Below are 25,498 nucleotides of genomic sequence, written 5' to 3'. Positions count from 1 at the left end.
AAAAGTGGAGGCTCTTTCCAGAACATTCTGGGTTTCTGGTGCCTAGCAACTCGGCGGAAAGTTTAGCTTTTCTTTAGAATTCATGTCAATCTGATACACAAAGAAAGAAGAAAAGGTTGAAGAAAGAAAAGAGAGGGAGGAGGAAAGAACAAGGAACAAGTGAAGAAAATAAAAGTAAGAAAAAAAAACAGACTTTTGCTTCCTATTACCTCATGGAGGAGGTTGTGTATGGCTGTACAGTTACAAAATGCCATCTTTTTCTGTCTTCCAGCAAACAGCTTTAGAATAGGAACGTCCTGATAGCACATCCCTACAGCATTTCTAAACAAGTGTATTTTGGTCTTGGCAGACAAATCCTTGCCTGTGACTGGCTTCATACCTCTAAATGGGATGGTCTTCTCCTGGAAGGAGCACTCCACAGCCCAGGGGGCTTTACTCCACTCACAATGGGATCAGTAGTGAGCTCTCACTAAGCCCATACTATGTGCACTAACTCCTCGATAACTCAAAGGGCAATGTAACCACAGTGGTCTGGATGTAGTGGATGGTAAGAAGCTGGTCTTCAAGTTAGTGAAGGACCATTATGAAAAAAAGGTTGGCCACTTGTGCTTCTTTCACCAGAAAAGAGAAGTAGAAATCCTCTTATCTAAGAGTAGAAGATGGAGCTGAATGGACTAAACATAAAACTAAGTAGGCGATGGAGATAATGGAGTGTCTGGCTTAAAAATCTCTAAAACCAAGAAAAATAAGTACCTACTCTGACTGGGTTTGTTACAAACCCAACAGGAGCTTACATAGGATCTACTTTAGAGACTGCCTTCACCTCAAACATCTGCACGGGTAGGGAAAGAAATTAACTGTGTTCTCCTAGACACAGTGATGAGGACACCCGTGCCCTCTGTTCCACAGCAGCTCCTACAGGCTCCCCTGGATATTAAATCAGACAAGAGCCCTACTGTGATTTTTAAATAAGACAGGATAATTTACCGAGATCTTAATTTGGATTTGTATTGCTCTTGGTATGGTTTTCTCTCCCCTGCTCCAAGGAGATACCAGGCCTTTCATGCTCACCTGCCTTTGGGGAATGTAAGGAGAGGGATAGTAGCACTAGAAGAGTGAAAAGCAAAACCAACCTTCGGACAGCTTCTTTTGCATTGTCTCCTGCCATCTGGGGCACTTTTAAAGGGTATGGTACAGAGGAAGCTGAGAGGCAGAAGCAGGAAGAGAGCGAGTTGATGCTCCAAGATGGGAAGGAGACACAAGTCTATGGGCTCTAAGAAGAGTGGGCCAGGAAGCCTGTTGAGATGGCAAGACCCCTGGAGGGGTAAGTGGCAGTGGTTGTTTAGTGGCTGGCCAGGACCACCTTTCAGCTGCCTCCTCCGGGAACATCTGGCTTAGTCTAGTGCCTTTCTAAACAATTCTAAGGCACTACATTCTTTTCTCTTTCCCTATGGATTGCATTATATTGAAAAATACTCAAAATATGTCTACCATTAACAAAGACTTGGAAATCTTCTTTGTTAAACAGTAGTGTTTGTGGCAGGTATCTCTGTTGTTTGTGGAGCTGACCTGCCTGCTGACTGTCACTTGCTTATAATAATACTTTTTAAGTATGACTATATTGCCTTATACAAATGGAATACATCATCCCACCACACTGGGCATCTGTCAAGGGCAGAAAATATGCCCGTTAATTATTCTACTCAAAACAATAAATATTTATAAACCTCAGCCCTACGGAAGGTACAGAAACATTAACAGGCATGGTTTTGCCCTCTGGTGGCTTACAGTCTTGAGAAACAAGGCACAGAAGATAAGAAACATACAACTTGCAAATGAGTGGTAAATGTGTATAATATTGGCTTTAGACACCTCAGGGATTCAGAAGTATGGGGCTTACTGACAGTCCAGAGAGTGAACTGGCTGGGACTGCCTAGGAAAGGAGCAGAACTCACTGCTGAGCACCCACTGTGAGCCAGGCCTGTGTCAGGCACGTGGCATCATAATCTGACTTAGAACCGCAAGACTCCTTGGAGGGGGCAGGGGTGTCCTGTCAACCGCCTTTTACGGATACACCTCACAGTAAATGAATCCAGAATTTGTAGCCAGGTCTAAGCGACTCCAAAATGCTCTTTCTCCTGTATCAAATTGTCACACCCAAGAGAAACCTGGCTTGACATTCAGGTGTGGGGTAATGAGGGCCTGGACCCAGGTGAAGACAGAACAAATAGAGAAGCTAAGCTGAAGAGAGCTGTCTACCTGATTGGGTGTTGGGGAAGAAGCACAGAGTGAATTAAGGAAGCTCAGACTCAGATTCTAACAGTGCCTTCCAGGGCTGGGCTCACAATGGTTTTTAATCAGTCTCATTAGTCACTTGCTCAGGTTAACCCTAAATATCCAACTATGACCCTATTTTATAGAACCCAGTATCTAGAAACCAGTTCCCAAAGTGTGACCAGGAACTCTAGAGATTCCCTGAGACCCTTTCAGGGGTCCTTAAATTCAAAATTATTTCCCTAATAAAACTAAGACATTACTGTCCTTATTGACTCTCATTCTCTCACAAATGTACAGTGAGTAGAGTTTCCAGAAACCACATAGTATGTAATATTGCAATGGGCTGAATACAGAGGTAGATATGAGATTCCAGCTTCATTCATTAAGGTAGGGTCAAAAAGATTTTCAAAGTCTAAAAGAACAGCACTCTTGACACAAACTTATTTCTAAAAATATGCCGATAGTCAACATGCAATAACTTTATTACTCTTATTCTTAAATGAATAGATTTTTAAATTTCAGTTTTAATTTCTAAAACAATATGTATTGAGATATATATCTCACGAGATATATATATATATATTTTATCATTATCTCATACAAACAAAAGCTCTTTGGGATTTGGGGATTTCTGATAATGTTTTAAGATTATAAAGGAGTCTTGAGACCAAAAAAAATGAGAACCACTAATCTAAAAGAACAATGGTAAAGACAAGCTCTCAAAATGTATTTGTGTTTAACTTCCACTAACTGGTGGGCCAGGCATTCTACTAGGTGGTTTATATTTGTGACTTCATGTGATCTTCTTAACACTTTAAGGTAAGAAACATATTCCATTTTGCAGATGAGGAGAATGAGCCTCAGAGAGTTTGAACATCCTGCCCAAGGTCTCACAGCCATTAGCTAAGCAGAACAGAATTCAAGCCTATGTCTGTCAAATGCTAAGGCCTAGGCTGTTAATCATTATCTAGTTCTCCAAAAGTCAATACCACTAAGGTACATATTAAAGTCAGATTTTTAAAAAACTAAATCCATGATAATAGATAATAGAAAAGACCTATCGTGAGGGAAGTAATTTTAGGATAAAAGGGTAGTAAATGAGTATAATTCGTTAGTCCTAAATGCTTGTTGCCTCCTAGGTACTATACTGTGCCCTAAGAACACAGTGGTAAACAAGGTAAACTCAGTTCTTCCACTTAAGGAGCTTAAGAAGAGAGAAATAGTGAAAAGGCAGAGACAGATTTAAACAAATACACAAATACAAAGCAGTTCAAAAACACAGCAATGCCTGGAAGGAAAGTAGTCTTGCTCACAGCCATCCCCATTCACATACCAAGGGAGCTGGGAAGGGCAACAGAGTATCTGGCACAAATCATCCCCGGTGCTCCTATCAGAACTTGAGCTGGGGCTGTTCAGACAGTTCATCTGAGCAGAAAGGCATTTACAAGTTCTTTTTGTTGGTTTCTTTATTTTTCAGCTACATACATCTTTGAACTTTTGAATCTAGATAAGCCAAGATTACTGTTTCATTTGAAAGGACAAACATGTTTTGTGAGGCATGGTGGGCTAGGGAAGGCTGTGGGAGGTGTGAAGCACTTGGGTATGGTTAGCTTGTTTAGAGACTTTCTGGAACAGAACTCTGGGCAGAGGCAGGGATAATAACTAGACCAGTGGTAGTGCTGATGCAGATTCAGTGCAATTAGCCACCTTACTAATTCTGGTGCATAAACAGTGGGCCAAGGTCACGATGGAACTAGAAGAGCCTCTGCACTGCTCACACAGCCCATCTCTTCTGCAGAGTGGCAGAAGAGCCACAATAATCTTTGTACACAATGGTTACAGGAATAATAGGGTTCTCCTCACTGACAGGCTTTTTTCTTTAAATCCAGATAGTGCTTTGTTCTCCATTCTTCCCATCCTCCTTCTCCTCAACCTAGCCAGACAGAAAGAAGCCCAACTTTAGTACCGTGTTATAGTCACACACAGCTCACATTACCCTAGCAAAAATAAAACACAGACACCCCTCCCTCCAAGACCTTTGGTAGAAAAGCTGCATCTAATAGTACATATTCAATTAACATCTGGATCTAACAGATGCTACATGCCAACGGCTTCCATATCTATATCTCTGTCCAATCCTCTCTCATTAGCCCCAGCCCCATAAGCCAACTCTCTACTTACATCTCTTGGATAGCTCAAACTCAACATATTTAAACTCAAACTCATGATCTACCCCTAAGTGGCACCCCTACCCCCACTTCCACACCTACTACACCTCCATGAACCCAGGTCTATGTAAGATACTAGTCTCGCAAATGCTCTGCCCCCAACCCTACCACAGCCAATTCATCACCTGGTCCTGTTGGTCCCACCTCCAAAATCCATCCTGGATTTTCCTCTTTCCATCTGCACTGCCACCACCATCATCAGAGCTCACCTCAGTTCTCACCTGGGCAACTACAACATCCTCCTCACAGGACTCTGCCTCCAAGTGACTCTCCACATGGCACTGGGTGGTCAGGTTGGATGGGGATGTGTGGGATGGTGTGGGCAGAGAGGAACACATGAAGTGGAGAGTCAAAATCAGGAGGCTCTGCACTGTTCCCTTGAGGAGTGATGCAGACCAAGATTAGGGGTATAATAATGGGAACCCGAAGAAGTGAAAGACACCAAGGGTCTTGTGGATGCTGACTTTTCAGGCAGAAAATGATGCAGAAAAAAAGGGAAAAGGTCCAGGGGCTGGAGATGGGGCATGGTAGCTGGGAAGTCAGTGCCGCTACTAAGAAAGTTGAGAAAGTTAGGAGGAAGAGCTGCTTTAACAGTTCAAGACAAGCCTGTTTATCTTGAGAAAGAGAAGAATAGTTTCACACAGTGTCTTATATTCCATTTATCTGTTTTATGTAACAGGATCTAATAATCACTTGGATACTGAGCTTCTTGGGGTAGGGACAGCATCTCCTATAGCTTGGAATCCTTGACCTCTGAAAACCACACCTCACTTTCAAAATACCTTTTCCTGGCTCTTCTGCACAGCTTCATTCCTTGTATCATTCCAGCCCAGCTTTTCTGGACCCACTCATCCTGCATACTGACATTCCTTCCTTGCTATCCATACTTGCTAGTTGTTTTGTTTAAATATGTGTTCTAAGCCCACTAAGTGATCAACAGTCCCACACAGGTTTGACCCCTGACTCCCCTTCTGGCTACTTAAGTAGGGTATCTCCAATGGCCAGATGGACAGATAAATGCTCATCCCCATATCCAAATTATATAGAGGCTTCTTTAAGATGCACATCAAATGCTACATGACCCACAAATCAATCCCTGCTTTACCAGTAATAATAATAATAAGCCTTTGAGGAGCATGTTACCATTAACATAGTATTTTCCGAGGTCTGCTCCTAAAACTATAGAAGACATGTCTTCCTGAAAGTCATTTCTCATTCTCCAAACTCCTATAGCCCTTTATCCAGAGACTTTTTTGCAGCATTTATCACACCCACTTTGATTTAGAATAATTTGTTAGACCATCAGATTATAAACTCCTTGAGGGCAAGCTCCGAGAACAATTCATCTCTGGAGCCCCACAGCCTGACACAGTGCCAAGAACGCAGGACACCAAATAAATATATGATCAATGAATAAATAAAGCACAGTCAACATAGCTCCCTGTGTAAATTTTAAAACCTGAGGAATGCTTAGAGGCTCAGAAGGAAAGCTGCCAGGTAAAGACAAAAGGGTACTATAATACTAATAAAAACAGTTAAAAGGAGCATGCCATAGGGTTACTACTCGATAGGTTTTATATTGCCCTTTGCTAAGGGTACCAGTGAGGCTGGCAAAGTCCTCAAAGGGCCTGGGTGCTCTCCCTCCACTCCTAACTCACGGAGAGAAGGGCCACTAATTTGACTTACTATACACTAGGGTAGAACCAACTCCAAAAAAAAAAAAAAAGCACAAGGACTTGGAAAAAAGAAATGAAGAGAAAAATGAAAGAGCAGAATGTTTGTGGTTGGAGGAACCAGGGAACCAAACAAGGCCTTCAGGAGCTGCTGTATCCACCATCTGTTAAGAGTTCACAGTTAGGCCAGAGACTTCTGCTCCTGACTGGCTCACAGCAGCTGGGCGTCAGCAGCCTGCAGAATAGGGGCTGATGCCAGAATGAATAAATCGAATTAATCCCTCCCTCTGTGGGTTCCTCAGCCCTGAAATGCTGGAAGGGCATTTATCTCACCATGGTTGTTGAGTTTAGCAGGGGCAGGTAGACAGATATGCCTCATTCCATTGACTCTTCTCCCCTTAGTCCTAGGCTCCAAGAGATAGTCGCAAAATAGACCTAACCATTTCTATTTCTAGTGAATTTAAGGAAGCTCCCAGTTCGGGGTAATGAGGTTGGAAGTAGGATGGGGGCAGGAATGAGGTAAATGAAGAGTTTTAGAAAAATTGTACCCACTGTGTACTTTCATCCGTGTCAACAGCAGCCCCTGAATTGGATACAGCAGATCCAGAAGGGGATACAGCAGATCCAGAAGGGAGGGGCTCCTCTCCCCATTGCAATTTCCTCTACAACTAACAGGGATAAGGGGCTCCAGTGACAGCCTGGTTTCAGAGTCAAAGATTTTAACACTGCTCTCCTTTCCCAAGTGAGAGGCTTCGAGGCCCAGCAGCAGTCTCTGAGCACACAGCCAGCCACCCTGGAACCTGCCTTTACCTCTGAGGCCCAAAATCTGGCTGAGGGAAGTGGGAAAATCTCTCCTTCAAAACCCCTTGAGCTTCTGGAAAATAATTCTGCAGCTCAGAATCAAAGTCCTGGACTTGTACAGGAAGAGGAAAGTGAGAGACAGAGTGGGGAAAGGGAGATGAAAAGGCAGAAAGTGAGATGGCCATGCTTGGGGATCAGAGCAGGTTAAGTGTGGTGATTCCCAGGTAGGAAAAAAAAGAGGCCACATGAGTAGGAGGACGATGGAGAGAAGGTGGTGAGAAATAATACACAGGTGGGTTTACCCTGGATCAAGCAGCCTGTGGCCCTGCAGCAAAGTCCTATAGCCCCAAGTAAGAAAAACAAATGCATAGGAATTTCAGGAGAATGAATATCTAAGCACTTGGGCCTCCAAACCTCAGGCATGCAGAGGACACAGGGGAGCCTTCCCTTTTCCAAATACCACATCTCACAGGCAATGCTAAAAGCTGGCCTCACTAAGGATGCTGGGCTACATGTGGGCAGCTCAGAAGAGTGGAGGGGCCCCAGGAAGACCAGGATGAACAGACTCCAAGGAAACATCAAATGCCAGTAAGTGAACCAATGAGGGGCGGGAAGAGGAGAGGGCACCCGCCCCCACCCGCAACCCTCTCGCCAGGAGCAGGTGGTTCCCAACTCTGCAGAGCAGACAAAACCAACATGTGCCAATAGCTGAGGAGTGATTCTCAGGATCTGACCAATTGTTCCTTTAGTAAAATAATTCCATCAAGACACAGCATTTTTTCCATTTTAGCCCAGAGGGTCTCAAGCAAAGGACACTGCAGGAAAAAGAGAACAAATTAAGATGCTGCTCTGCTGCTGACCACGGTCTCTATCTGCATGAGCAGATGTGGCCAAAAACACCATCTGGTGACCCCTGGGCCCTCACACCTGTGTGCACATGGCGGTGGTGGGAGGAAGATGGCTCTGTTTTGAGGCTAAAAGGGAAGTCTTGGCTTCGGGAGATGTGCCCATTCATCACTGCTGCCGCGCAGCCCGTCTGTTTCCCACTGTTGCTGCCCAGCCACCCACAGACCCGCCATATGGCTGAAAGTGGTGGTTTCAGGCATTGCTAAAATGCCATTATCTACCTGCCCTGCTGAGAAGGAAGCCCCTGGTGAAGTGGGCCCTCCATAGTACAGCGGTACACTCTGTCCCCAGTCGGTGACACTGCCAAGAGCTATCCATCTACTTTCTTAAGATTTCTGGAATCCCTCCAGTTCTCTCCATTCCCACTACCACTGCCTTTGCTCAATCATCGTTTCTCCACTAAAATAATATAAAAACTTCCTGTCATGTCTGCCTTTCATCTTGCTCCTCTTCAATCCAATCTCTAAAGTAATATTCCTTGTTTAAAGTCCTGGATACCTCCTCCTGCCTTCAGGAGAAAGTATAAGCTTTTTAGCACATACATCCCTTCAAAAGTAGCCCCTACTTTCTGCTTTTGATTGTAGCTAGTTGCTCTCTTCCCCCACATTTCAGCTATGTGAACGCATTTCATTCTCCTCAAATGCACTGGGTCCTCTGGTCTGCCTCCATGCCCTGCCATCTCTCATTTTTTTTTTCATCTGGCTAACTTAGGTCACAGTAAATGTCCATTGTTCCTTGACTCCAAAGACTAGTTTAGGTTACTTCTACCCACTTCTTCCTTTGGAAGTCTATACTTAACTACAACCACAGAATTTCTCATGCTGTATCAAATTATCTATGTACTTGTCTGTCCCCTCTTAGACTGCTGCCTCTGGAAGTTTTGTTTTATTTATCTCAGCATCTATCAGCCCTAAATTTTTTTAAATGAATGGATAAAATATACTTGTCAAAGACAGGCAGTAAATTAGCAACCTCTCTGGCAGGACTTGGGAAGGGCTCATGGCCTCTTAATGTCATTAAAAGTATTCCTACCACTCACTGTAAGCATGGATGGTGAATATAGTATGTATTTCATTATATCAACAAATAGCAAAATTTTTTCATGGATATATAGGCTCAGGGTAAAAAATTGTCTATTTGCTGCCAAGAAATACCTATGATGTACCTGGTATAAAGCAGGCATTCATAATAAACAGAAAAAATGAAATATCATAATCAAAAGATTAAGATCCTGTTCACTTTCCCATTGGAATAAGGGTTGACACCTCAAGTCACCTCTCAATGTTTTCTCCACTAAAGTCCTCTCTGGAAAGTCCTGGACCAATACCGCAGAGCAGATCTCAAATTTACTACCAACTCTCTGCCTCTCAGGAAGGGAGAGATGAAGGTTACTTTACCCATATTCAGGTGGTAAAACAGAGGCATAGAAAAGCAAAATTGCTCCTTGGGGACACAAACAGAATTGGCCCCACTCCAGATGCTCGTTCTCTGCTTTCCCATCCTCACCCCTAAGAGAGAGCATAGCCAAGCCAAGGACACCTAATCTTGGAGAACAGTGAGCTGCAGTGGGCATAGAAAGGGCTATTGTATCTTAGTAGTTATCCTGTTCTGCAATCTCTTCATGTACCTGACCAGGAAACATACTTATAAGCCTCTAAGGAACGGTGGAATGTCAGCAGGCAGTGCAATATAATGCCAAGTACTTTTCTCACTAATAAGCATAATTAAGGTCATTAAGTTATGAGTGTGAGAACATTCAACTGGAGGATATTTAAAGGATGAGATAACTGCTTTGCAAAAAGCCTGATTAAAAGAAGAAAGCAGCAGCTGAGTGAATCTGCAAAGTGGTGAGCATATCAGAAGCCTCCACACCATGTAGAAGAACATCCTTCTTGGGCTCTGTCCCCACTGACCCCAAGAGCCTTCCCCCATGCTTCCCCACCCCTACCACTCCAGGGCTCCATCTCTGGTGGACTAGCAGTTGGAGAGGAGAGTTAATACACTCAGTGGAAGGTGCGAAGAAATTCTTTGTGAGGTAGTATTATTTAATTTATTCCAAAGGCCAGTGGTACAAATAAATGAATAAAGCCTGCCATTTCATAATGAAAGGGGCAGGCTCTGGAGCCCAGGCTGCATGGAGACTGGCCACCTTCTTGCACTTCATGGCTCTCTGAACCAATTTTGGAAGTGGGACTGGGGTTAGACAACTTCTAGACAATGTTCACTAGGCAACACCCACATCTCTGTCTAGGGTAGGAATAGAAAGGAAGAGGAAAGGAGTAATAATAAAAGCAATAACTCCAGCAGTTATTTATTCAGCACTTGCTATCTGCCAGGCACCATGCCAGGAATTCCACAGACATTATATCTAAGCCTGTCAATCACTCTGCCAATGAAATAAAGCCATTACCTCCTCCATTTTGCAGATGAGGAAACTGAAGTTCAGAAAAGAACACCTAGCTTTGGGAACTTTTCAAAGCCACATAGAGAGTGAGTAACTAAGGGGATGTGAGGCGGAGAACAAGAGACCACCTCCACCACCTATGTTCATCAGAAGTTTTACCGTCTTGACCTCCCTCATGACTCCCCACACCATCAGCTCCTTAAGGAGGCAGAAGCAGAGGCAAAGTAGCAGCACGGGAGGAAGAAGAGACATCCCTGAAAGGTGACTGTAGGAATCTGGACATAGGACAGGTCTTCGATACACACAAAGTTGGTACCTGCAGTTGCAATTTATGAATCTCCCAGTTCCTCCACTTCCTAGCTGATTTTAGGCAAATGACTTATCACCTTTCTGTGCCTGTTTTCTTACCTGTAAAATGCGAATAATAGTCCCATCTCACAGGGTTATCAGGATTAAATTAGTCAATATGAGTTAAGAGTAGCCCATAGTAAGTGTCTAATAAATTTTAGCTCTTACTATCATCAACATTGTCATTATCCTGACTGCTCCAAACATAAGATCAAGGCATCCTGGTACTGTCAAGTACCAGGGACTTGGGGTTAAATCTCCTCCCTTAGTCAGGATCCAAATAGTCAATATAGTCACCTTCCCAAGTCAAGCATTGGTTCCAGAGAGTAAGTCTGTCACCCTTCAGTTCCTGACATGTAGCCCTGAGTCCAGTGAACTGAGACTATTGCCAACAATAAATCGCTCACATTGACAGCTTAGAGCAAAAGCGTTCTTTGTGAGCATCATGTCTTTCATCTCAGGGGAAAAAAAATCGTAAAACTGGCCTACCCTCTTGGTGTTCCCAGTGGGGTTCACAAAAGGGCAGCTGTAGGGTGCTGAGGGAGCACTTCAGAAGACTGAAATGTAAGCTCTGTTTCTTCCTGTCAGTAACTGTGTCATGTCTGGAAAATTGATCCACTTTTCTGTGCCTCACTTCTTCAACTGTGTTACTATGATGATTAAGTGGCATAATGTATGTAAAACACTGTTTGCTCAAAGCAGTATATCAATATAGAGAACTAGAATATTTTCATTCTTCCTAAATCAAATCCACTTAGTCCAGTATAAAGCCCTTACTCCTCTCAAACCAAACCTCACCTACATACTCCTACTTCCTCTTCTGGCTTGGTTTCAGGATCTCAAGGGAGCAGCTAATGGAGGGGACAAGGGGTGTGACACATGCTGTCAGGTCTGAACTCCCAGAAGTAAAAGTCATGGGTTCTATTTTCAGCAGGGCTGGCTGTAGAAAGGTCAGCATGTGACCTCATGTGAGTCTTCTCCCTGCCTCAAGCCTCGTGCTCAGCTTATAAGCCTGGGGATAAGAAACAGCCAGGTCTCTGGGGCCCAGATGACTGTGAAAAGAGGGTCAGTAATTTCATATGGAGCAAGCAGCAGCCATGTCTGGCTGCCAGGGAATGGTGGCAGACACAGTGCCGGGGAGGGGATGGCAAGATGCTGCCGGGGCAGATATCACAGTTCAACACCACATGACTCCTCCCAGACTCAGCTAATATCCTCTAACTCTCAGGATCAAGTACTGGAGAGAAGTGCTTATTGTCATTCCACACAGTGACCGTCTTGGTTCCAGCTTTCAGCAGTATCCCAGAAAAACTGATTTCCATAACTATTTCATATGCCTTCTTGACCACACAGGAATGAGACATCCAGTGGGTGAAATTTTAAAAACAGTATGTCCAAATGGCCTGTCCATAATAAAGTCAGGGGTTTATGAGCTACATGTGTCACTGATAATTCAGTGCTTTCTCTCACATTCACTCGGATTCTCTCACTGATAGATTTGAGAAGCTGCTCCTGCAAGTTTCTGAAGTGAGCGGGAGAAGAAGAGTGGCTCTAGAGCAGGTACTGCTTTTACATGATACAATGTGAAGAAGTAATTATATGGGCCAGAAGACTCTCACACTGATGCCATGCTGATCAAATTCATGGATAGCTGGAGGCTAGGGAGGTAATAACCAAGTGGATAGATTAAATACCAAGATCCTTTAAAATGACACCAAAAGCACAAGCAACAAAAGAGAAAAAAAATAGAAAAATCAGAATTCATCAAAATGTTAAACTTCTGCATCAAAGGACACCATCAAGAAAGTGAAAAGGCACTTTCACTTTCTTGCAAATTATGTATCTGACAGATAATCAACCATAAATTTAAAATTGTAACTTGGTTAAAGCTATATCCAATCACATGGATGCAAAAAGGCTGAAACTTATTTATATGAGAGGTCCCAGGAACCACTCAGATAAGGGTGGTAAATGGGAACTCAGGACCACTTCCAGGGTTATATCTCCAAGTAGTCAGGGTACAATGGCTCTTCTTAAGTGCCAAGAAATTGTACCCAGTGGGGAAGGACTCACTCTACTGGGAAGCATGAAGTTTGGTCCAAAAAGCCAATTGCCAAAGCAAAAGATGGTAGAAATGTGATTTCTCCATATGTAGATGCTTGCCAAGAACAAGCTTTGTCTAGGAAAATTGGTATAGGGTGAGATTCTGCATGAGGAGAAGGAAAGGGAGAATGCAGCCCCACCCAGTGTCTTCTGGCCCAAGCTCAAATCAGGATCTATGAAAAAGGACTGGGAAGAAAAAAAAAAAAAGCAAGCTGAATGGAAAAAGCATTCTATTATTGGCAGTATGATGTGATCCTGTTCTGTCCTAGTGCCAGGGCTGAGCACAGGTGGAGGAGAGCATTTCTCCCACATTGGAGCAAACTACAGAGCTTCTGCACGTGTCTGTGGGTGACACAGAAGAAGTAACATCAGCACTTTGATGGAAAAAAAGATCCATCCCAGTGGGGGTGGGGGTTCACATAGCAATTGAGAAATGATGTGGTATGTGTCAGTAGTGGCCAGGGAAGGAGAGCAGATGCTACCAGAACAAGCAGCTATGGTCACCCAGAGTTGCCATGAGACATTACTTTTACCCCTTAAGCCATAAGTTGGGTTCTAATGATCTTTCTGGTCAGCAACAGAAAAAGAAACTGTTTTGTTCCTGCTACTGTGACTCTTTTTCATGTCTGTTTCCACACTGGTGTAGCCAAGGAAAATGGGGAGACGCATTTGGATAAATGTCGAGTCATAGAATTTGGTGCAATAAAAAACCCATCACAAAGGCAGAGGATGGTAGAGACATAGTTCTTAGTACAATGGAGGAAATGAGTGCGAGGTTCTTCTTAATCTTAATCTCTGTGAGTGTCATCACTGGAGTGCTGGTTAATTACCTAGAAAATGAATGGCTAATTATCCATCTGTTCTCACATCATTTCTAAGTGGCTGACACATAGTAGGGTTTTGATAAATATTTGTGGAGGGGAGAGGGAAAGAGAAGCAAAGATGAAAGGCTTAAGTCATACATTCAACAATGTGTTCAGAAAGGCTTTTGCTCAGAAATCCTGCTTCCCTTCCACTTGTTAAGGTGCTGGATTCCATCCAAGGCTGCCAGCGCCCGCATGTGAGCACAGCTCAATATAATTAAACACCTGAGCTTCCCAGGAGGGATGGAATCAAAATGACAGCCAGGGGAGAACCTGTGGCTTCTGCCTGTGCCCCGCCTCTCTGCTTGCAAGACAGGGCCGGATGGGTAGTTCCCAACAGCCCCGATCACTTTGTGTTTTCACTGCAGGGCTGCTGTTAGTATGTTCTCTGTTAATTTGAACATTTGGGCCAGGCTTCGTAGGGACTTCTTAGAGTTTACTGTCGTTTCCCCAATGGGTGCATTCTAACTTCCTCACACCAAACCCAGGATCTTTAAGAAGGGGGCCCAGCCCTCATTTATGTGATCAGGAAGAGGGACACCCTATGCCCACCCCTGCTCTGGCTCAGCCACCCCCATTCCTGCCCAGACCAGTTCTGTTTCCCATCTCCTTCTGCAAAGGAGGAACAAAGGATCATCCTCTGACCAGGGTTGGCTCTGCAAGCAGGGCACTTGCAGCTCTGCAGAACTCACTGGTGATTTTTCACATATTAGATTTTGTTTTAAAGCCTTCTGTTCTTTTTGTTCTTCCTACCAAGACCTCTCTCCTTGCCAAGCTTTCTTGCAGTGATGGTGGGTTTTTATCACCACGTAGCTATAATTCAGAGCCAGACCTCTAGCTGATGAGAGCTGAAATTATTCTCTCCCATGCGTGCAAAGAGGGTCACAATGGGGAAAAGTGAAAATGGAAACATTTTGTCAGTCTGCAAAATCACTGTCAGGTGAGAATTTACAGAGTTGGCCCTAACAGCTTCTCATTCTGCAGTATCCTCATTGGAAGATTTTCTTCTTGATATTTAGTTCTACAAACAAACCTTTATCAAGCTCTTCTTATACAAAGCATTGGGCTGTCCCTATTCTCTGTTACCAGCTTTGCATATAACACCTTCTCCCTCCTTTACACACTCATCCAACACCTACCAAAGTCCCTGGTGGAACTGTTGAACAATTCATCCACATTAATGAACAAACAACACACACAAAGAGTAGTTAAAGAATGGCATTAACATCGACTAGCAGGCCATCTGTGGCCCTGGAGTGAACACTAGGCAGAAACAAAGGTTCTGAAAGGGAAGAATCTTTACCTTCATTTATGCCATTTAATTTGCATCGTTTCCATTCTCAGAAGAAGAAATGGGCCCAGGACTTAAGTACCTTGCTGACTATTAAGTAGTGCAGCCAAGATCCATACCCATGCTTGTCTCCTTTTGATCCCAGGGACTTTCTATGCTATACAATTTCAAAAATGGAAGTTTTTCTTCTGACCTAATGGCAGCTGCCCATGCAGCTTGACTGGTTTCATTGGCAGTGGAGATGACTTTCATAAATCATCCTTGCTGTCTAGTTAGTCTCCTTTCTAAGTAGTATCAATTCAAAGAGGGGCTGTCCAGGAGAAGGGGGCAGTTTTTGATGCCAACAAGCTGACCACTATCATGGGCTGTAGCATCTTCTGTCTAAACAAACTGAGTCATATAATCCAGAAATCCCTGGTGGAGTCCTCCAAGTAAAAAATCAAGTCTGCATCTCAGTGACTTTTCTAAATTGAAGACTACAGGATTGAGATCTGGATGTTAAAAAATTTTCATCAAATTGGCCTTACTGCAAAATGTTGCAATCCTTGTCTTTTGACACATGGTAAACAGTCAGAGGTGGTCATCAAGCACCAAAAAAAAAAAATTTCATCAAATTGGCCTTACTGCAAAATGTTGCAATCCCTGTCTTTTGACGCATAGTAAATAGTCAGAGGTGGTCATCAAGCACCAAAAAAAAAAAAAAAAAAAATCATCAAATTGGCCTTACTGCAAAATGTTGCAATCCCTGTCTTTTGACACATGGTAAACAGTCAGAGGTGGTCATCAAGCACTAGCCTACGGCAAAAAGGAGTCTGAGGGGCTGACAAGCCAGAAGACGCAGAACAGGTGCTCAGCCCCTTTCTGATCAGCACATCTTTCTTTCTGCCCACTATTTGGCAGCAAGGGGTTGTGGCTGCTCTTTCTGCAGCATTCAGCTCCCAGGTCCCTGCACCAGTGCCCTGTTCATTGCTGTCAGTGACTAGGGTGGCAGCACAGACTGGTGGAAAGACAATGAGATTGGGGGTCAGAGATCTGGGTTTGCATTCTGCCTTCACCATTCACAAGAAGGTTGACCGAGGGAAAGAGAATTGACCTCCCTGAGCCTTAGTTTCCTCACCTATAAACTAGGATAATAACACCTGTGACATAAAAGTGTTGGGAGAGGTGAATAAAGAATGTGCATAACGTGCTCTGCACACAGTATATGTTCAATCATTCATCATTATTAATACTGTTATTACTTACCTATCATTGTAAGTGATGCAAATCCTAACCATTATTCACTGGTCAAGTAAACTCTCTCCTCTTTTATGCCACATTCACGGCCATGTTACACAAAAGATCACCATCTTCCTAGAAATCTGAAAGCTTATTCCATGAACACTTAGTGCTTTCCAGCTGCACATGGTTTTCCTATTTGCATTTGTGTAGATTGTAAGTTAATTGTGGAGAAAATATCATATTTTCTCTCTCTTCCTCCATTCATTCTATATTTATTGAGCCCACTGTGGACCATGGATTGGCTCACACAGCCCCTGACCTAAGCAGCTTGAAGTCTGGTTGTGAAGACATCAGCACACAGATGCAATATGATAAATCTCAGAAAAACCTTAGGTGCCTGGCCCATGGCTCTTCCCAAATAAATGGGGTATATACTGCCTGACCCCTCCTTGACCTCCTCACTGGGGAGACACCCTGCACATGTGCCCATAACAAGCTGTCCTTTCCTTAGTGGAGACTCATCTCATTGACTCATCTGGCTCCCCTACCAGACTCCAAGCAATGGGAGGGCAGAGCTTGTCGGACGCATTAACTGCTTCATCCTCAGTATGCACACAGTGCTTGGCACACGGCAGGCACTCAGCTGAGCCCAGAGGTACTCAGCCACACTGTTGATTAATTGAGGTTCTGGAGAACTGCAGGTAAATATAACATTTGTTTTCTCAAGGACCATACTTATTGATGTATTTTTAGAAACTATTTCCTTGTGGGCTTTCCTCCTCCTACAAATTTTAAAGAAGGAAAGGAAAATTCTTTTCTCCTCTGTGTGATTTCTCTCTAGCTGCTTGTAGTTGTCAGTCTAGCAGTTGAGATCCACAATAAATGCTTGCCAAAAAGCAGCTGAAGTGCGAAATGTGATTAATCAAGTTCCCCTGCTTTAAGTAGAATGGAGACTTTCACCACTCTTTGCCCACCTTCACCCCTTATGCTCAAGCTTCAAGGACACCCTACAAAGGAACCAGCTTCTGCAATCTACTGACATAACTGTGGCCTGTGGCTACCAGTACCAACTGCTGTCATGGAGATCTGCAAGAGCAAGCATAGCACTGGCTGGGAGTGATGAGCCTGGCTCTATTTCTCACTAGCTGGGTGACCTTTGACAAATTACTCCACAGATTATTTATCCATAACATGGGGAGAACACTACCTGCCCCATGGAATATTGTGAGTTTCAAAGGAGACAACAGACATAGTAGCAAAATATTACTAGAAACAAAGGATTGGATGTTAGCAACATCTCCACATTATAATTGACATTTGAATTAAAATTATATTTTTAAAAAGAAGGAAAGGAATTTTTCAAATAATGTGGGTACCTATAAGATCAGAGACAATGACCCTTATCGGTTGGCATTCCATCATTAAAGCTTCTGAACATCTAAAACTTGTTGCAAATTGCTCTGCCCAGTGCAGTAATCCAGCTATGAACAAGGATGATGTCCTCCCACAATACACACAAGATATTTTGTCACCATAATTACAGTTCAAAATAATAGGGATATCTTCCACCCCTCTCCTGCAATCTCTCCACTGCCCTCTTTCCCTCCCTGATTCTTTACTCTGCATCCCCCGACCAAACACACATCACAAAGAACATTTTCTCCTGCCAAATCCCAAAATAATCAACAAGGAAAGCAACAAGACAAAGGGAATGACTTTGTCAGATGAAACTGAAGTCAAAACCCAGTCCAGACACCTCTCAAACTGTGACCTTAAATAGGTTATTTCTTGTCTCTGAACTCAGTTTTCTTATCTGCAAAACAGGGATAAGAAAGCCTATTTATAAGAGTTATTGGGTTGTGAAAACTTTCCAGTATGACCTGGCATGTCTTGGGCACTTGGGGCATGACTACTTGTAGTCTTTTCTCCCTTTCACCAAGGGGACCACTCCTGCTGCTCCTGGTACCATGTCCTGTCCAGTGAAGATCCTGCCAGTCAAGCCTGAACAGTGAAGCCTGGGAGGACTTCCCAACCACACAAAATTACTTCCTACTTAAGGGTGTCCCTTAACTTGCTCTGCAGTCAGGCCAATTTTTTTTTCTAAGAAGCTTTGTATCTAAGGAACATCATATCCAGATATACTTATATTTAATGACCTATACTTTAAACACTGTAATGTACCTGATATTTTATGCAAGTTCAATTCTCTTAAAGTAGAGCATACCCAAAGGACTAACAAATAGTTGAGAAACATCATTGTTTATTGAGTCCTATTAATGTGTTGCAAGAGAGGAAACAAGGGCAGGGAGAGAGTTATCATTGTTTAAACACTCCGCATGGAAGCAGTAGGCTAGGGACTTTCGTACTTCACATCTTTTTGCTTTTGCATCCCCAAATGGTACCTCCATTTTCAGTTAAGGAACCTGCCGAAGGTCAAAGCATTAATCATGGGCAGAGGTGGGCCTGAAAGCCAGAACTGACTGGTTCCAAAATGTAGGCTCTTTTCCACATTACAGCAGCCTAGGAACAAAAGAGAAGAGAAAGAGCAAGACGACCCACAGGTCCCACCCTCAGGAAGCTTAGAGCTTTACCAGAGCTGGACCAAATAGCAGGCAAAAAAGATAGCCATGATGTCACAAGAACGTTCACAGAGCAGTATAAAGTGAATCCAAGTGAATAAACCCAAAATAAGGTCCATCAGCCTAAGGGCATGAAGTGACAGAGGGTTATGAACAGGGTGGGAGTAACCAGAGTTTTCTGGAGGAGGGGAAAAAGTGATGTGGAAGATAGAAAGTAGTCTAAGGTTGTGTCCAAAATGGGGGCACCTAACTGAAATGCATAGTAGTAGGCAGAACTTTTTTAAAAAACCAGGTTATAGAGAAAAAATCAAGCTGATTGATGGCTAGAAAAGAACTCTAACGATAAATTGGAAACGAAAGGCTATTTCTCCTATAACATTCTGAACACTGCCCCATTCCCAAAATAAATATAAACCAAAAATGAAATTAAACAGCATTCTCATACTCCCGAGAAGGGAGTAGCAATTATTATTTTATTTTTTTTTCTAATTACAGAAAAGAAAAAGTTAACTAGGAAGAGCAAGAAACAAACACTGTTATTAACAACAACAAAATCATGACACCTGAACGTTAAATTTTCAAATTTTTCCAAAAAGTTGTTATACATCATTATCTCATTTAGTTTTCACTTCGGCCAAGTGAGATTGTCAGGAGAGCCTCTTACCTCTAATCCACAAAAATAGAGGATACAGCCCAAAGCACAGAGCAGATCTAAGATTTGAATCAAAGTCTCTCAACTAGAAATATAAGGACAAAGCTCCAACAAGCTCTTCCTGCTGTGGAGGACTAATGTTTCCTAGTATCAATTGACTGAATAGGACTATGCGGAGAAGAAGGAAAGTTGAGGCTGACACTACTGGTCATCCCCCCATATCAGTTTTCCTTGCATATATTACCGTATTTCTACTCAGGCACATGACCACTCAGAATAAATACTATATTTCTACATTTCCCAGCTTCCCTTCCCAGTGTGGCTAGGTTACCAAGTTCCAGCCAATGTGATGTGAACAAAAGTGACAGACAACTTCCTAGTCTTGTTCTCAAAAGTAAGGAGTATGACCAGCTTTCCCCTTCCTTTTCTTTCTACTTTCTGGAATAAGAACACATGGCTGGAAAAAAAAAGCCATATGGGATCCCAATATGAAAGTCATGTGTTGAATATAGCAGAGAAACTCGGGTCTCTGATGACTGCACAGTAGCCAGACCAACCCTAAACTTTTAGAAAATTTTGTTGATGCCACTTTTGGTCTCTGTCCAACAGCAGAACCCATATTCTACTTTTTAAAAAGTATGGCCAATAGCACTAAAGCAGCCTTCCAAAATGTCGGGGTCTTCTCAATTGCTCTGATTCAGACTAAGAAGTCAGTAAACATTTACTAAGAGCCCACTATGTGTTGGAAGTCTCCTAAGAATATCTTTACAGCCTTCTGGCAGTTGTGACCCACATCGTTTTAGAAAAATCAGTATGTTGGTACAGAATGCAAAAAGGGATACTCAGCAAAGGTGAAACGGAAAGAAACAAGAAATCTTTAAATAAGGTCATGAAGGAGGCAAGGGAAAAGCCCATATTTAAATGCAAGTGACAATCCAAGCTGAAATGAGGCCACAAAGGATACTGCTGGGCTGCAAGTGGGTAAGGTAATGGGGTCAAGTGTTCAGCAGTGAACGTAAGTACTGTCTCTTCCTCCCAGGCAAGAAGGCAATAGAAGGAAACACTAGAGTGGGCCCAGTTGCTGTGTGGGAGTTTCCAGGCCTGAGGGAGAGGTTACCTAAAGCATTAATCAGGATGGTATCTGGCCCAGCAGAAGAACTGGAAGGAGAGAGGAGAACTGGACCAAGGAAATGCTCACAAGAGTCCCTTTAGCTGACACTCAGCTAGAGTTTTAAGGACCTAAAGTGGGAGAAGGACTGGGAAGAAATAAATGAATTCAAAGAGACAGGTGTTGTGCAGTGCTGAGGTAGGAGACCAAATATTAGGCTTGGGGGTGGAGAGTGTCTGGAGTAGGAGTACATTGTCTAGACCCCCTACCATTAGCAGCGAGAAAGGAAACAGATGTGGCTGACTTATAATGACAGGATGACAGCAATGACATTATGAGAAGAGAATCAGAAAAGTGCAAAGCCCGTATTTAGAAAATGGAAACTGTCTCTTTGCCATCAAATTATCCCCAGAGAGCTCCCCCAAACAGGGTCAGGTCCCTAACCGGAGACCTCCCAGATAAAAGGACTCTTCCCCTGACAATTCTTCTTCCTTTGAGGGATTCCTCAAAAGCCAGGGAAAGGCTCAGCCACAGTGAAGACTCCATCTCTAGGCCTTTGTTGCTGGTTGCTAGGCTGACAGGGTCTGTCTCTGTCCTTCCTATCCACCTCCACCATCCAGACTGTCAATTCCTTAAGAGAACCAACTACGGTGTTAGTCACCAAATCCTCAGCACTTAGCCTGGCATCTGTTGGGGCATGGGGGGACACTCAGTATGTGCCTGTTGAATGGGGGACATCCTCTCCTAGTTGTCACACAGAGGGCTGGCATGGCCTTGTGCTTCTCTTGGCATTACCAATGCATAGGAGAGATTATATGGGAGAAAATGAGTCCACACATCACACCTTATAGTCAGCCCCTGCCAGAGACTACCACAGATCTACACAGGGAAGGCAGGGAAACCAGGGCAGAAGCTGGCTTGCCCCTGATCCAGGCCAAGACCCCAGAATGGAAATTAGACATAAAACCAGGCACTTGGAGACATTGTAGATCACCTAAATCCGCAGCTAATCACAAAAACTCATTTTAGTCAACTGTTTTCACCCCTTCTTAAAGCAATTTCTTATCAGAACTGAAAAAAGGTATGCTAGCTTGAACATATTTAGTTTTCCTGCTGCATGTCATCCTCTGGGGATTTAGCCAAGTTGTAATGAGATGTTCAGAGCAGACAGGGGAGGTCATAGAAAGCTCGGATCATCTATATTATGGCTAATACGCTGCAACAGGATAGCCAAGAAACACTATTACTAAGGCATATAAAATTCAATGCAAAGAGGAAAAAATCATAACATACCCAGCACTCCAAAAATCCACTGGCTTTTTGTCCCTTTTTACCCCTTAAGGAGTGCTAGGCCTGACTACCAGAGTGACCTGGTAGTCAGGGAGGGAGACAACACTGAGCCTTTGGTGTAAGTGCAGGCTGTGGTCAATGCTCCCCATTACTACTGATCCCAAATCTGATGTCAGTCTAATCCCATGAGCCATACAGGAAGGAGGTCAGTGTATACATGTGTATACACAGGCAAAAAAAGGTAAAATAGAACCCTGTAAATCTAGTAAGACATCAGCAGTTGTCCTGAACAAACATTGTTTGGAGTATAAGTTTACAAGCATAATTATTACCAACGCATTACACCAAGTGCAGTAACTTTCTTGTTAGCACAATTTGGCAGCTGTGTGTCACACGGAAAGTGGAACAGCTGAAACTGTGACAGGTTGCTGAAAAATGGCTGGTTTCCTAAGCACCCAGTCCCCTGAGTCTGTACCATAATCTTGTTCCTAAAATGACTACAACAACAAACAAGCAAAGAAAAAGTTTCCACTGCAGAAACTGCTGGCTTGCTGAAGTTTATGAAGTGAATTTTCAGTGCCTAAGTGTGGAGAGACTGTTGGGGTCTGTGTTGTTAGACCACACTACCACAGGAGAGAGATCTGGATCTGAATCCTATCTCTCCTGTCTACCAGTCCCAGGTTCTTGGGAAAGTGAGTTAACGTCTGTGAGCCTCCATTTCCTTATAAAATGGAGATAATAATCTCTAACATATACCGTTGTTACGAGCAGAAAAAATTGTGTGTAGAGTATTTGGCACAGTGTCTGGCAAATAATGTGCTAAAGGAAATGGTGTTAAGTAGACTTGCTTAACTAAACATTGTCCTTGGCTACACAATGCAGAGGTGACTACCCATGTATTTTACATTTTTAAAAAAAGAAATGGGCTGGGCGCAGTGGCTCATGCATGTAATCCCAGCACTTTGGGAGACTGAGGCAGGTGGATCACCTGAGGTCAGGAGTTCAAGACCAGCCTGGCCAACATGGTGAAACCCCATCTCTACTAATAATACAAAAATTAGCCAGGTGTCATGGTGCATGCCTACAAGCCCAGTTACTTGGGAGGCTAAGGCAGGAGAATCGCTTGAACCCAAGAGGCAGAGGTTGCAGTGAGCGTATCATACCACTGCACTGCAGCTTGGGCAACAGAGTGAGACTCTGTCTCAAAAAAAGAGAGAGAGAGAGAAGAGAGAAGAGAGAAGACAGAAAGAAAGAGACAGAGAAAGAAAGGGACAGAGAGAGAGAGAAACAGAAAGAAAGAAAGAAAGAAAGAAAGAAAGAGAGAGAGAGAGAAAGAGAGAGAGAAAGAAAGAAAGAAAGAAAAGAAAGAAAAGAAAAGAAAAGAAAGAAAGAAAGAGAGAGAAACACAGAGAGAAAGAGAGAGAGAAAGAAAGAAAGGGAGAGACAGAGACACAGAGAGAGAGAGACAGAGAGAGAGAGAAAGAGAGAGAGAGATCACCTGACTCTCAGAAGGTGGGAAGAGAAAAGAGGTGGTAAATAATTGAGGTTTTCCCTGGAGACTATACCCAAGAAATTGTGCTTTCCACAGACGACTCATTTTGGGGAAAACAAAAAAACAAACAAACAAAAAAACCCAATTGCTTATCCTTATTATATGCCACCATAACTATTTTCTTTTCTTCCAGGTAAGAAGTTGCAGGGAAATCTCATATTTGAAAGCCTTTTGCGAGTCCATAAAATGGGACCCATTTTCTAAATGACCACTCTTAGCAAATTTTCTGTAATGGATATAATGAGGTATTTCGATTGACAAAGTGGCTCATCTCCCCCTCCCTCTAAGAGAAGGAAATCAAATCATGTCCTAAGCACAGTGCATCTGGTTGTTTATTGGGTGCCCCAAGGCTCACAAAAATGCTGTAAGTAAGCACTGCCTAGGAAATACATGCAGTTAAGTCTGAAACAGTTCTAGAAGAGAAAAGATCTTAAATCCTTTTCTGTGACATGAGAAAGCACCTCAAATTCTAATTAAGATGAGGCAATTAGCCACCCACAGATCCTTAACACTGCTTCCCATGGCCAGGCAATTATCTCTATTAAAACACATTTTAAAGTAAGGAACAAACCCAAAGCTCCATAGGCACACACTTCCCACAAATCAATTACCCCCTTAGACACATTCCTTAAATACTCTCAGGAAAACTCTGCCTGCAGAGAGGGCTTTTATGAAACGACTCCATCAGACATGATGAAGCTGTTGCAAAAAAGGAGGTACCAAGCAGCAAATGTGACAATTTGAGGTAACAAAATCCACTCACAAAGCGGGATGCTGAATCTCTGGTCAGTTGGACAAAGCAAGGCAAGCTGAAGCCTCAGGTTTCCCTGGTCAGTATAACAATTTGTCAACTCCATCCTAAAGGAGTACATCAAGCGAAACAGTTTCTACCTACTGAAACAAGAACCCAGGAGTCTTCGTGTGTGCTCAGACCTGTCTAAACTGAAGTTTCACCAGAGGACCATCTTCTCACATCTCAATTTGTCATTGAAGTGCCCACAGGGTACACTTGGCAGTTTCACAATGAGTCCAATCCACTCAAACTTGTTTGCTTTTTCCATCCCAGTTAGGTCCCTTCCTACATAAGACTCCCTTTAATGAAGGGAATTCATTGTTGTCTACAGCCAAAAAAAGTTGCTTCTACACTCAGCAATAGAACAGCTATACAACAGTCAGTGGGTAAATCAATCAAATCTAAGTATCTTCCTCAAGAACTAAGGTTGTTTTTCAGTCCAGTAAAGTTACTCCAATAACCTACTACTTCTCAACTGAACAAGAGCCTTTCTTCCCTCTGTGTCTGTGGATTTGTTTTTGAGTTGGAAAATTTCCCACAAGCAAGACATCAAAAATGTTGATCTAGACCAGCACCGTCCAAATGATCAAATTTAAATTTTTCCTAGGAGCTACTTTTAAAAGGAAAATGAAACAGATTAAATTAATTCTAAGAGAATATTTTACTTAACTGATACATCAGAAATATTACCATTTCAATATATAATCAATATAAAATATAATTAATGAGATGTTTTGCATTCATTTTTCATACATTCTTTTTCTCATACTATATTAGACTATGTGAATCTACAGCTATGTTCAAATTGACATGTAGCATGATGGCTATAGTTAATAATACTGTAATGCCTACAGGAAATTTGCTGAGAGCAGATTTCAAGTGCTTTCACCAAAAATAAAGGTAATGATGTAAAGGAATGGATATGTTAATTTGCTTTGCTGTCATAATCATTTCACTATATCAAAACATCTCATTGCATACTTTAAATATATACAATTTTTATTAAAAAGAAAAAAATTGACATGAAAAGACTTCCATAATTCACTGTTCTATGAATAGTTTACCAAAGTGAGTATGCAGCAAGGTCTCATTTTAAGTTTATAAAAATCTATATGGATTCAGATATGCAAAGAAAATAGTCTGTAAGGGAAGACACCAACAGTATTAGTTATCTCTGAGAAGCAGAATTATGGATAGTCTTTACTTTCTACTTTGCACTCTTTTGTATTTTCTAAATTTTTTTGCAGTAAGCATATACTGCTTTAATTATCAGGGTAACTGTAAGCCTAGTCTTAAAAAAAATCTCTTCCTTGTTTTAAGTCATTATTCTCCTGATCCTGCTGGCACGGTAGCCATTTCCCTATTTCCAGCTAACATAAGAGATGGCCACCCCCACCCCAGCACTGTCA

General features: G+C 42.7%; 1 protein-coding gene and 1 long non-coding RNA gene across 3 annotated transcripts in view; one reads left to right on the top strand and one right to left on the bottom strand.

Moving 5' to 3' along the window:
• The window catches only part of LOC129048105 (uncharacterized), a 49,337-nt gene extending 38,223 nt beyond the window's left edge, over positions 1-11,114 (top strand). Inside the window, exon 5 of the long non-coding RNA XR_008510159.2 lies at positions 10,312-11,114. This is a non-coding gene — a long non-coding RNA (uncharacterized LOC129048105). The remainder of the gene's footprint in view (positions 1-10,311) is intronic.
• KCNH1 (potassium voltage-gated channel subfamily H member 1) overlaps positions 1-25,498 on the bottom strand; it is a 471,857-nt gene that overhangs the window by 213,728 nt on the left and 232,631 nt on the right. The window lies entirely within an intron of this gene.

Source organism: Pongo abelii, chromosome 1, assembly GCF_028885655.2.
Source record: "Pongo abelii isolate AG06213 chromosome 1, NHGRI_mPonAbe1-v2.0_pri, whole genome shotgun sequence".
NCBI classification, from domain to species: Eukaryota; Metazoa; Chordata; class Mammalia; order Primates; family Hominidae; genus Pongo; species Pongo abelii.
The sequence above is the reverse complement of the archived record's forward strand: the minus strand, read 5'-3'. Positions and strand labels throughout refer to the sequence as shown.